The sequence below is a fragment of the Hordeum vulgare genome, chromosome 6H, assembly GCF_904849725.1.
Source record: "Hordeum vulgare subsp. vulgare chromosome 6H, MorexV3_pseudomolecules_assembly, whole genome shotgun sequence".
In the NCBI taxonomy this organism is placed as follows: Eukaryota; Viridiplantae; Streptophyta; class Magnoliopsida; order Poales; family Poaceae; genus Hordeum; species Hordeum vulgare.
The window spans coordinates 526,691,446-526,704,265 of NC_058523.1; positions in this window are offsets into that span (position 1 = coordinate 526,691,446).

Sequence of the window (12,820 nt, forward strand, 5' to 3'; positions counted from 1 at the left end):
TCCCGCGATCAGTCCCACGATCTAGTGCCGAACGGACGGCACCTCCGCGTTCAGCACACGTACAGCTCAACGATGATCTCGGGCTTCTTGATCCAGCAAGAGAGACGGAGAGGTAGATGAGTTCTCCGGCAGCGTGACGGCGCTCCAGAGGTTGGTGGTGATCTAATCTCAGCAGGGCTCCGCCCGAGCTCCGCAGAAACGCGATCTAGAGGTAAAACCGTGGAGATATCTGGTCGGGCTGCCGTGGCAAAGTTGTTTCAAATCAGCCCTAAAACCTCCGTATATATAGGGGGAAGAGGGGGAGCCTTGCCTTGGGGTCCAAGGACCCCCAAGGGGTTCGGCCGAGCCAAGGGGGGGAGTCCTCCCCTTCCAAACCGAATCCAACTAGGTTTGGAAGGAGGAGTCCTTCCCCCTTTTCCCACCTCCTCCTTTTTTTTCTTTTCTCTTTGATTTTCTTCCTATGGCGCATAGGGCCTTCTTGGTCTGTCCCACCAGCCCACTAAGGGCTGGTGCGCCACCCCCAAGGCCTATGGGCTTCCCCGGGGTGGGTTGCCCCCCCGGTGAACACCCGGAACCCATTCGTCATTCCCGGTAACTCCGAAAACCTTCCGGTAATCAAATGAGGTCATCCTATATATGAATCTTCGTTTCTGGACCATTCCGGAAACCCTCGTGACATCCATGATCTTATCCGGGACTCCGAACAACATTCGGTAACCAACCATATAACTCAAATACGCATAAAACAACGTCGAACCTTAAGTGTGCAGACCGTGCGGGTTCGAGAACTATGTAGACATGACCCGAGTGACTCCTCAGTCAATATCCAATAGCGGGACCTGGCTGCCCATATTGGATCCCACATATTCTACGAAGATCTTATCGTTTGAACCTCAGTGCAAAGGATTCATATAATCCCGTATGTCATTCCCTTTGTCCTTCGGTATGTTACTTGCCCGAGATTCGATCGTCAGTATCAGCATACCTATTTCAATCTCGTTTACCGGCAAGTCTCTTTACTCGTTCCGTAATACAAGATCCCGCAACTTACACTAAGTCACATTGCTTGCAAGGCTTGTGTGTGATGTTGTATTACCGAGTGGGCCCCGAGATACCTCTCCGTCACACGGAGTGACAAATCCCAGTCTCGATCCATACCAACTCAACGAACACCTTCGGAGATACCTGTAGAGCATCTTTATAGTCACCCAGTTATGTTGCGACGTTTGATACACACAAAGCATTCCTCCGGTGTCAGTGAGTTATATGATCTCATGGTCATAGGAACAAATACTTGACACGCAGAAAACAGTAGCAACAAAATGACACGATCAATATGCTACGTCTGTTAGTTTGGATCTAGTCCATCACGTGATTCTCCTAATGACGTGATCTAGTTATCAAGCAACAACACCTAGTTCATAATCAGTAGACCCTGACTATCTTTGATCAACTGGCTAGCCAACTAGAGGCTTGCTAGGGACAGTGTTTTGTCTATGTATCCACACATGTATATAAGTCTTCACTCAATACAATTATAGCATGGAGAATAAACGATTATCTTGATACAAGAATTATAATAATAACTATATTTATTATTTCCTCTAGGGCATAATTCCAACAACAAGACGCTCCAAGCAAAAACAAATAACATGTGGTGAATAAAAATATAGCCCCAGGTAACGTTACCGATGGATTGAAGACGAGAGAGGGGATGCCTTCCCGGGGCATCCCCAAGCTTAGGCTTTTACGACATCCTTGAATCTCTTGGGGGTGCCTTGGGCATCCCCAAGCTTGACCTCTTGCCACTCTTTATCTTTTTGTCCATAAGAACTTAACCCAAAACTTGAAAACTTCACAACACGAAACTTAACCAGAAACTCGTGATAACATTAGTATGAGAAAGCAAACCACCACTTCCTTAGGTACTGTAGCAAACCTAAATTCTACTTATGCTGATGTTGGGTTACTGTATTTGCAATCTTCTATGGCTAATACCCCCCGATGCTATCCATAGTTTCATCAAAATAAGCAACCAACACAACAAAAACAGAATCTGTTAACAACAGACCAGTCTGTAGCAATCTGTATATTTCGTATACCTCTAGTACTTCAAAAATTCTGCAAAAATTACGACAATCTGAAGAATTTGCGTAGAAATCAGCAGTAAAAAGAATCAACTCAAAAGCTCTTACACAAAAAAAAATTCTTTTCGTGAGCAGAAAGTTTCTGTCTTTTCGAGCATGACCAAACGATCATCCCCAAGACTAATCATAATGGTTTTTCTTGGCAAAAACGCAAAAAGAAACACAAAACACAATCATAACAGAATTATGAAAGTGTGGAAAACACAAAACAGAAAGAAAAAGGATATCACGCTACTATTTAACGCCCTTAGCTAGGCATAGGAGCGATAGAATCTAAGTCTAACATACTTCCTATGCAAAGGCATTTTATCGGAAAACAAATTGGCAAGACAACCAATAGTTACCAAATACAAGGAATAAGAAAGAGACAATAGCAATCTCAACATAACGAGAGGTAATTTGGTAACATGAAAGTTTCTACCACAATATTTTCCTCTCTCATAGCAATTACATGTGGGATCATATTCAAATTCAACGATATAGCTATCCCAAAGGATATTCTTTTCATGATCCACATGCATGCAAAGTTGATGCTCTTCAAAAATAGTGGGATTATCAGAAACTAAAGTCATGACGTCTCCAAACCCACTTTCAATAATATTGCAAATATCATATTCATCATGAGGTTTGAACAAATTTTCAAGATCATAAGAAAGATCATCACCCCAATCATGATTATTGCAACAAGTAGTGGACATAGCAAAACTAGCATCCCTAAGCTTAGGGTTTTGCATATTTTTAGCATGATTGTCACTAATAGAATTTATAGTGAAACCATTGCAATCATGCTTTTCATTCAAGGAGTCCTCGTGAATCACTTCATGAATTTCATCACGATTTTCAAATTCACGCATCTCAAGCAAAACTCCATAAAGATAGTCAGGTGCACTCAACTCACTAGCAATTGGATCAACATAATCAGATCTCTTAAAGAGATTAGCAAGTGGATGATGATCCATATCAATAGATTTTCAGCAAGCGAAGATGCAAGCATATTGAAGGCACATAGCACACAAGCAAAGGAAAGGCAAGCGAGAGAAAAGGGCGAACAAAAAGGCAAACGAAAAAGGCAAAGGATAAAGGCAAATGAAAACGACAAATGTGAAGTGGGGGAGAGGAAAGTGAGAGGCAACTGGCAACAAAAGTAAATGCAAGAGATGAGTTTGTGAGACCTACTTGGATAGATCTTGATCTCTCCTCCCCGGCAACGACGCGAGAAATACTTCTGATGTCAGCTGTGCTTCCCCGGCAACAGCAACAGGAATAGTCGTGTCGACGGCACCAGGAATCCTTCTGCTACGACTATGGAGCCTTGCGTTGGTGTTCCCTCGAAGCGGAAAGGGTGATGTAGCACAGTGGTGGTAAGTATTTCCCTCAGTTTGAGAACCAAGGTATCAATCCAGTGGAGGAGTATCACAAGATCCTGCACAAACACAAAGAACCTGCTCCCAACACTATGAAGGGGTTGTCAATCCCTTATAGATTGTTTGCCAAGTGAGAACTGAAAGCAACAAAGTAACAAAGCAAAGTAAAAGTGGAGGTGTAAACGATGGATGTGAATAGACCCGGGGGCCGTAGTGTTTACTAGTGGCTTCTCTCATGAAAGCAAGTAGACGGTGGATGAACAAATTACTGTCGAGCAACTGATAGAACCGCGCAAAGTGGTGACGATATCTATGGCAATGATTATATCTATAGGCATCACGTCCAAAACAAGTAGACCGATATTGTCTGCATCTACTACTATTACTCCACACGTCGACCGCTATCCAGCATGCATCTAGTGTATTAAGTCCAAAAGAACAGAGTAACGCCTTAAGCAAGATCGCATGATGTAGATGGACAATCTCATATCAACGACACAGCCCATCTTGTTACCCTTGATGGCAACTACTTAATGTGTGCCTTGCTGCCCCTACTATCACTGGGAAAGGTCACCACATGGTAGAACCAAAACCCAAGCACTTCTCCCATTGCAAGAATCATAGATCTAGTTGGCCAAACAAAACCCAAGACTCAGAGAGACTTACAAGGATATCAAATCATGCATAAAAGAAATCAGCAAAGACTCAAATATATATCATAGATAATCTGATCACAAATCCACAATTCATCGGATCTCGACAAACACACCGCCAAAGAAGATTACATCGGATAGATCTGCATGAAGATCATGGAGAACTTTGTATTGAAGATCCAAGAGAGAGAAGAAGCCATCTAGCTACTAACTACGGACCCGTAGGTCTGAAGTGAACTACTCTCGAGTCATTGGAGGGGCGATGATGATGATGAAGAAGCCCTCCAACTCCAGAGTCCCCTCCGGCAGGGCGCCAGGAAGGGTCTCCAGATGAGATCTCGTGGAAACGGAAGCTTGCGGCGGCGGAAAAGTATTTTCGAGGCTCCCCTGATTTTTTGATGTATTTTAGGGAATATATAGGCCAAAGATCTAGGTCAGGGGGCGGCCAGGGAGGCCACAACCCTGCCACCGCCGCCTCCCCTGGTGGCGGAGTGGGGGCTTGTGGGCATCCTCGAGCCCTCCTGGCTTGGCCCACAGCCCCCCTGATCTTCTTCCGTTCGGGAAAAAATCATTTTGGGGATTTTATTCCGTTTGGACTCCGTTCCAAAATCAGATCTAAAAAGAGCCAAAAACACAGAAAAAACAGGAACTGGCACTTGGCACTGAATTAATAAGTTAGTCCCAAAAGATATAAAAGGTACATAAAACATCCAAAGATGACAAGATAACAGCATGAAACCATCAAAAATTATAGATACGTTTGAGACGTATCAACCGCGATGGCATCATCCTTGGGAATATCAAGAATACCAAAGTCCGTTAAGATAGTAACGTTCGCAACCACAACAGGCACATCCTCACAAATGCCGATAGGTAAAGCAGTTGATTTGTCGGCCATTTGCAAAGAAATTTCAGTAGGTGTCAACATATCCAATTCAAGTCTACGATATAAAGAGAGAGGCATAATACTAACACCGGCTCCAAGATCACATAAAGCAGTTCTAACATAATTTCCTTTAATGGAGCAAGGTATAGTGGGCACTCCTATATCACCTAGTTTCTTAGGAGTCCCACCCATAAAAGTGTAATTAGCAAGCATGGTGGAAATCTCAACATCAGGTATGTTTCTTTTATTAGTCACAATATCTTTCATGTACTTAGCATAAGGAGACATTTTAAGCATATCACTCAAACGCATTTCCAAAAAGATAGGTCTAATCATTTCAACAAAGCGCTCAAAATCCTCATCATCCTTTTTCTTGGATGGTTTGGTAGGAAAGGGCATGGGTTTCTGAACCCATGGTTCTCTTTCTTTCCCATGCTTCCTAGCAATAAAATCATTCTTATCATATCTCTTGTTCTTAGGTTGTGGGTTATCAAGATCAACAGCATGTTCAATCTCCACATCATTATCATTACTAGGTTGAGCATCAACATGAACACCATTATCAATCTTATCACTCTGCTCATGTTCATCACCAGATTGTGTTTCAGCATCAGAAATAGAAACATCATTTGGATTCTCAGGTGTAACAGAAACATGTTTACTAGCATGCAAGTTCCTATCATCTTTCTTTTTCTTCCTATTACGAGGATGACTAGGTGCATCAGTATTAACTCCTTGAGAATCTTGTTCAATTCTCTTAGGATGGCCCTTAGGATACAAAGGTTCCCGAGTCATTCTACCACCTCTAGTAACAACTCTAACAGAATTATCATTCAATTCATTAAGCAAGTCATTTTGAGCCTTAAGTACTTGTTCTACTTGAGTAGTGACCATAGAAGCATGTTTACCAATAAGCTTAAGATCATTAACATTTCTATCCCCACAAGCACTTGTATGATTAATCATACAAGCATTTCGTTTCAGTTGTCTGCTAACATAATCAATAAAACTTTGTTTTTTGGCAACGAATTTATCAAATTCATCTAAGCATAAGCTAGCAGGTTTATCATAAGGAATATCACTCTCATTGAATCTACAAAGAGAATTTACCTCTACTACCTGTGTCGGGTTATGAAGACCATGTATTTCTTCAATAGGTGGTAGATTCTTAACATCTTCAGATTTAATACCTTTCTCTTGCATAGATTTCTTGACTTCTTGCATATCTTAAGGACTGAGGAATAGAATACCTCTTTTCTTCGGAGTTGGCTTTGGAGGTGGTCCGGGAATAGTCCAAGCAATATCATTGCTCAAGATATTATTCAATAGAATTTCAGCTTGTTCCATAGTTTGTTCCCTGAAAACACAAACAACACAACTATCTAGGTGGTCCCTAGAAGCATCGGTTAGTCCATTATAAAAGATATCAAGTATTTCATTTTTCTTAAGAGGGTGGTTAGGCAAAGCATTAAGTAACTGGACAAGCCTCCGGCAAGCTTGTGAGGGACTCTCTTCTTCAATTTGCAGAAAGTTATATATATCCTGCAAGACAACTTGTTTCTTATGGACAGAACAATATTTCTCAGAGAAGTAGTATATCATATCCTCGGGACTATGCACACAACCAGGAGCAAGAGAAGTAAACCAAGTTTTAGCATCACCCTTTAGTGAGAAAGGAAACAACTTAAGGATATAGTAATAGCGAATTTTTCCCTCATTAGTGAATAGGGTGGCTATATCATTCAGTTTAGTAAGATGTGCTACAACAGTTTCAGATTCATTACCATGAAAAGGATCAGATTCAACCAAAGTGATTAACTCAGGATCGACAGAGAATTCATATTCCTTATCAGTAGCAAAGATGGGTGACGTAGCAAACTTAGGATCATATTTCATTCTAGCATTTAGAGATTTTTTTCCACTTGCGTAATAAATTCTCAAGATCATAGCTATCCATACAAGCAAGAAAGTCTTCAGCTATCTCTCCCTCCATAACATAACCCTTAGGTATATTAGGCAATTCATATCTAGGAGAGCTAGGTCTAACAGGTGTCACATCAGGTTCAACTTCAATAATTTCATCAGTTTCAGAAGTATCATCAGATTCAGCAGTAACCCACTGGCATATCATTATCAAGAAAAGCATCATCATAAGCATCATGGGTAGAAGAAGTAGCATTATCAAGCACATGCGACATATCAGAATTACTAGTAGGTGGTGGTGTCGCAAATTTACTTATAACAGAAGGTGAATCAAGTGCAGAGCTAGATGGCAGTTCCTTACCTGTCCTCGTAGTTGAGGTCAAGACTTTAGTTTTTGGATCTCTCGGATTCCTCATAGTGATCAACACATATAAATACCAAGTAACTCAGAGAATAGAGCTATGCCCCCGAGCAACGGCGCCAGAAAAAGGTCTTGATAACCCACAAGTATAGGGGATCGCAACAGTTTTCGAGGGTAGAGTATTCAACCCAAATTTATTGATTCGACACAAGGGGAGACAAAGAATACTCTCGAGTATTAGCAATTGAGTTGTCAATTCAACCACACCTGAAAGACTTAGTATCTGCAGTAAAGTTTTAGTACCAAAGTAATATGATAGTAACGGTAGCGGTGGTAATAGTAGCAATAGTAATTTGTATAGCAAGTGTAACAGTAGTAGCGGTAAAGTAACTTAGCAAGGACCAGTATAGGAAAAGCTCGTAGGCATTGGATCAGTGATGGATAACTATGTCGGATGGCATTCATCATGAAACAGTTATAACAAAGGGTGATATGTAACTAGCTCCAGTTCGTCAATGTAATGTAGGCATGTATTCCGTATTAATCATACGTGGTTATGGAAAAGAACTTGCATGACATCTTTTGTCCTACCCTCCCGTGGCAGTGGGGTCCTAACGGAAACTAAGGTATATTAAGGTCTCCTTTTAATAGAGAACCGAAACAAAGCATTCGCACATGGTGAATACATGGGATCCTCATACTATGGTCAGCTCCGGGAGTGGTTCCGGCTATTGTCACTCCGGGGTTGCCGGGTCATAACACATAGTAGGTGACTACAACTTGCAATATAGGATCAAGAACAGACATATATTGATGAAAACATAATAGGTTCAGATCTGAAATCATGGCACTCGGGCCCTAGTGACAAGCATTAAGCATAGCAAAGTAGTAGCAACATCAATCTTAGAACATAGTGTATACTAGGGATCAAACCCCATCAAAACTAACTCGATTACATGATAGATCTCATCCAACCCTTCACCATCCAGCAAGCCTACGATAAGATTACTCACGAACGACGGAGAGCATCATGGAATTGGCGATGGAGGATGGTTGATGATGACGACGACGTCGATTTCCCCTCTCTGGAGCCCAGAACGGACTCCAAATCTGCTATCCCGAGGAAGAACATGCGGTGGCTGCGGCTCCGTATCGTGAAACGTGATGAACTCTTTCTCTGGTTTTTTTCTGGGCGAGAGAGGTTATATAGAGTTTGAGATGAAGTCGGAGGAGCCACGTGGGCCCCACGAGCCTGCTAGGCACGCACTAGGGGGGGGCGCCTGGAGGGCTCGTGGCTCACTGGCAGTGTATCTTTAGTTGATTCTTTCTCTGATATTTTTTATATATTCCATAAAAAATCCTCGTAAGTTTCCAGGTCATTCCGAGAACTTTTATTTCTGCACAAAAACAACACCATGGCAGTTTTGTTGAAAACAGCGTCAGTCCGGGTTAGTTTCATTCAAATCATGCAAATTAGAGTCCAAAACAAGGGCAAAAGAGTTTGGAAAAGTAGACACGTTGGAGAAGTATCATTCTACTATGGGCTTGACTTCCACGATCTCCCCCCGAACTCCATCACCCATCTTCCCGCCTTCATCACAGTTTGCGAGGCCTTGTTGCGGGTCCAACCACATTTCGACTTGTGGTTAAAGGTTCTTGAAGTCAAGCCCAAGGTCATTAATGGCGAGCAGGCTGACTATGGAGGGGCGATGATCAGCAAGCTCGAGGGGGCCACTTGGCCCAAGGGCACATTCATTGACACCAGCAAGTCATGCCAGGAGGAGTGGTTCTATATCAGCGAGCCGCGCAACGCACGTGAGGCAGACCCTCTTGCATTTAGATCTGGCCCTCCCACCCGTCTCATGTCATGGGCGGAGAAGGCCCTAGATTAGGGGGAGGTAGTGTACGTGAAGGAGCTTACAAAGTGGATCTGCGATCTAATGGAGAAAATCGATCTCACCAATGTAATCCAGGTGATGCTATGATGTCTACTACACAACCTTCTTCTTGTAGACTCGTGTTGGGCCTCCAAGCATAGAGTTTTGTAGGAGAGTAGAAAATTTCCCTAAAGTGGATGACCAAAGGTTTATCAATCCGTGGGAGGCATAGGAAGAAGATGGTCTCTCTCAAGCAACCCTGCAATCAAATAACAAAGAGTATCTTGTGTCCCCAACACACCCACTACAATGGTAAATTGTATAGGTGCACTAGTTCGGCGAAGAGATGGTGATACAAGTGTAATATGGATGGTAGATATAGGTTTTTGTAATCTGAAAATATAAAATAAGCAAGGTAAAAAATAGTAAACATCGAGCAAAATGTTGTATAAATGCTTGGAAACAAGGCCTAGGGTCCATACTTTCACTAGTGCAAGTTCTCTCGACAATACTAACATAGTTGAATTATATATAAATCCCTCACGTGCGACAAAGAATTCACTCCAAAGTCACAAATAGCGGAGGACAAACGAAGAAATTATTGTAGGGTCCGAAATCACCTCGAGTTATCTTTTGTGACCAATCTTACGAGCTATCCCTATAACTGTCACGAACAACCCTAGAGTTCGTACTAAAATAACAACTTAAGATACACATCAACCAAAACCCTAATGTCACCTAGATACTCCAATGTCACCACAAGTACCCATGGGCATGATTATACGATATGCATCACATAATTTCAGATTCATCATGTTCAATCCAACACAAAGAACTTCAAAGAGTGCCCCAAAATTAATACGGGAGAATCAAGACGAAAACATGTGCCAACCCCTATGCATAGATTCCCAAGGTCACGAAACCCGCAAGTCGATCACCAAAACATACATCAAATGGATCAATAGAACATCCCATTGTCAGCACAGATATCCCATCACAATACATACATCAACTGTTCTCAAATCCTTAAAGACTCAATCCGATAAGAAAACTTCAAAGGGAAAACTCAATTCATCACAAGAAGATAAAGAGGGGAAAACTCCATATAATTCATCTATATTAATAAAGCGCGCGATACATCAAGATCGTGTCATCTCAATAACACGAGAGAGAGAGAGAAATTGAACACACAGATACTAGTACATACCCTCAGCTCCGAGGAGGATTACTCACATATTATCATGGTGAGAAAGAGAGATTTGTTGATTGAGAGGTGCATCCCCGAAGAGATGGAGGCGATGGCGGCCACGACATCGGCGACGGCGGCAACCCCTTGCTCCTTATTCTTCCTTGGTCTTGGTGCTGCAATGGAGGAGCCTCTCCCCTTGTTGGTGTCTGCCAAGGGAGAGGCAAATTCGTGGCTCTTGGTGGCTCTACCAAAATTAGGATTTTTCTGTCCTTATATATGCCTATTTGGTGCTCTATTGCCCTAAGATGGATGGACCCTTGATACAATGGCTCTTGGGCACCTATAGCACCTTCCTAGGGGCTCCTCACAGCCCTCACGAGTCGTCAAAGTAGTGGCTTGACCGAATATATGAGATATGTTAAGAGTTGGACTCAATCACGACAACAATTATGTTTAGTAAAACGGGTCACCAGATCGTATACGAACTCCGTTTTGCACTAATTTGTAGTCTAGAATCATTGCCATAAAATGCCCCACACTTTCCTAATTTTAGTTTTTTCTATTTGACGCCGTCTTCGGGGATAAAACTGACGATCTCTTACAACTGTTTGTGGACAGATTTCAGGAGAGATATAGTCCTCCTCCAACAAAGCTCCTTTTGCGTTAATTCGTCAATTTCTAATTAATTCCTACAAATCAAAGTGTGAAACAAGAACTTGTGCAATTTTTCAACCATTAATAGGTTAGTCCCAAAAATAATATAAAGTTGTAGTAAAATAATATAATACTTGTGTTGTATTGTTGGATTGAAGTGGCCCGGACCAACATTACTCGTACGCTTACGAGAGACCGGTTTCATCGACTAACATGCAACTTGTTGCATAAATATGACTGGCGGGTGTCTGTTTTTTCAACTTTAGTTGAATCGGATTTGACCGAGGTGGTCCTTGGAGAAGGTTAAATAGCAATTTGCGTATCACCGTTGTGGCTTTGCATAAGTAAGATGCGATCATACTAGATACCCATAGCAACCACGTAAAATTTGCAACAACCAATTAGAGGACGTCTAACTTGTTTTTGCAGGGTATGCATGTGATGTGATATGGATAAAGACATGACATGATATATTGGACGTATGAGATGATCATGTTGTAATAGTTAAATATCGACTTGCACGTCGATGCTACGGCAACCGGCAGGAGCCATAGGGTTGTCTTTATTTTTTTTGCTTTTGGAGATGCTTTGCTTTATCGCTAGTAAGTAGCTTTAGTAGTAATAGCATAGTTAGCGCCACAACCTCGATGGCAGCACAATGATGGAGATCATGGTGTGGCGTCGGTCATGATGGAGATCATGTCGGTGCTTTGGTGATGGAGATCAAGAAGCACAAGTTCATGGCCATATCATGCCACTTATGATTTGCATGTGATATTAATCCTTTTATGCACCTTTTTTTTCTTAGGACGACGGTAGCTTTATAAGGTGATCCCTCACTAAAATTTCAAGATAAAATTGTGTTCTTCCCGACTGTGCACCGTTGTGATAGTTCCTCGTTTCGAGAACCACGTGATGATCGGGTGTGATAGACTCTACGTTCACATACAACGAGTGCAAAACAGTTGCACACGCAGAACACTCGGGTTAAACTTGACGAGCCTAGGATGTACAAACATGGCCTCGGAACACAAGAGACCGAAAGGTCAAGCATGAGTCATATAGTGGATATGATCAACATGGAGATATTCACAACTGAAGCTAAACTCAACTCATGTGATGATCGGACTTGTGTTAGTGAATTTGGATCATGTACCACTCGAATAACTAAAGGGATGTCAATTTGAGTGGGAGTTCTTAAGTAATATGATTAATTGAACTTATTATCATGAACATAGTCAAAAGGTCTTTGCAAATTATGTTGTAGCTTGCGCTGTAGCTCCATTGTTTTTGATATGTTCCTAGAGAAAACTTAGTTGAAAGATGATAGTGGCAATTATGCGGACTGGGTCCGTAAACTCAGGATTGTCCTCATTGCTGCACAGAAGGCTTATGTACTTAATGCACCGCTCAGTGTGCTACCCCCCAAGCGTCGTCTGTGGATGTTGCGAACATCTGACATACACGTTTTTGATGACTACGTGATAGTTCAGTGCGTAATGCATAACAGCTTAGAATTGAGGCGCCTAAGATGTTTTTGAACGTCACGGAACATATAAGATGTTCCAGGAGCTGAGATTTGGATTTCAGGCTCGTGACTGTGTTGAGAGGTATGAGACCTCCTACAAGATTCTTTGTCTACAAAGTAAGGGAGAAAAGCTCAATGGTTGAGCATGTGCTCAGATTGTCCGAGTACTACAATCGCTTGAATCGAGTGGGAGTTGATCTTCCACACAAGATAGTGATTGACATAGTTCTCCAAAGTC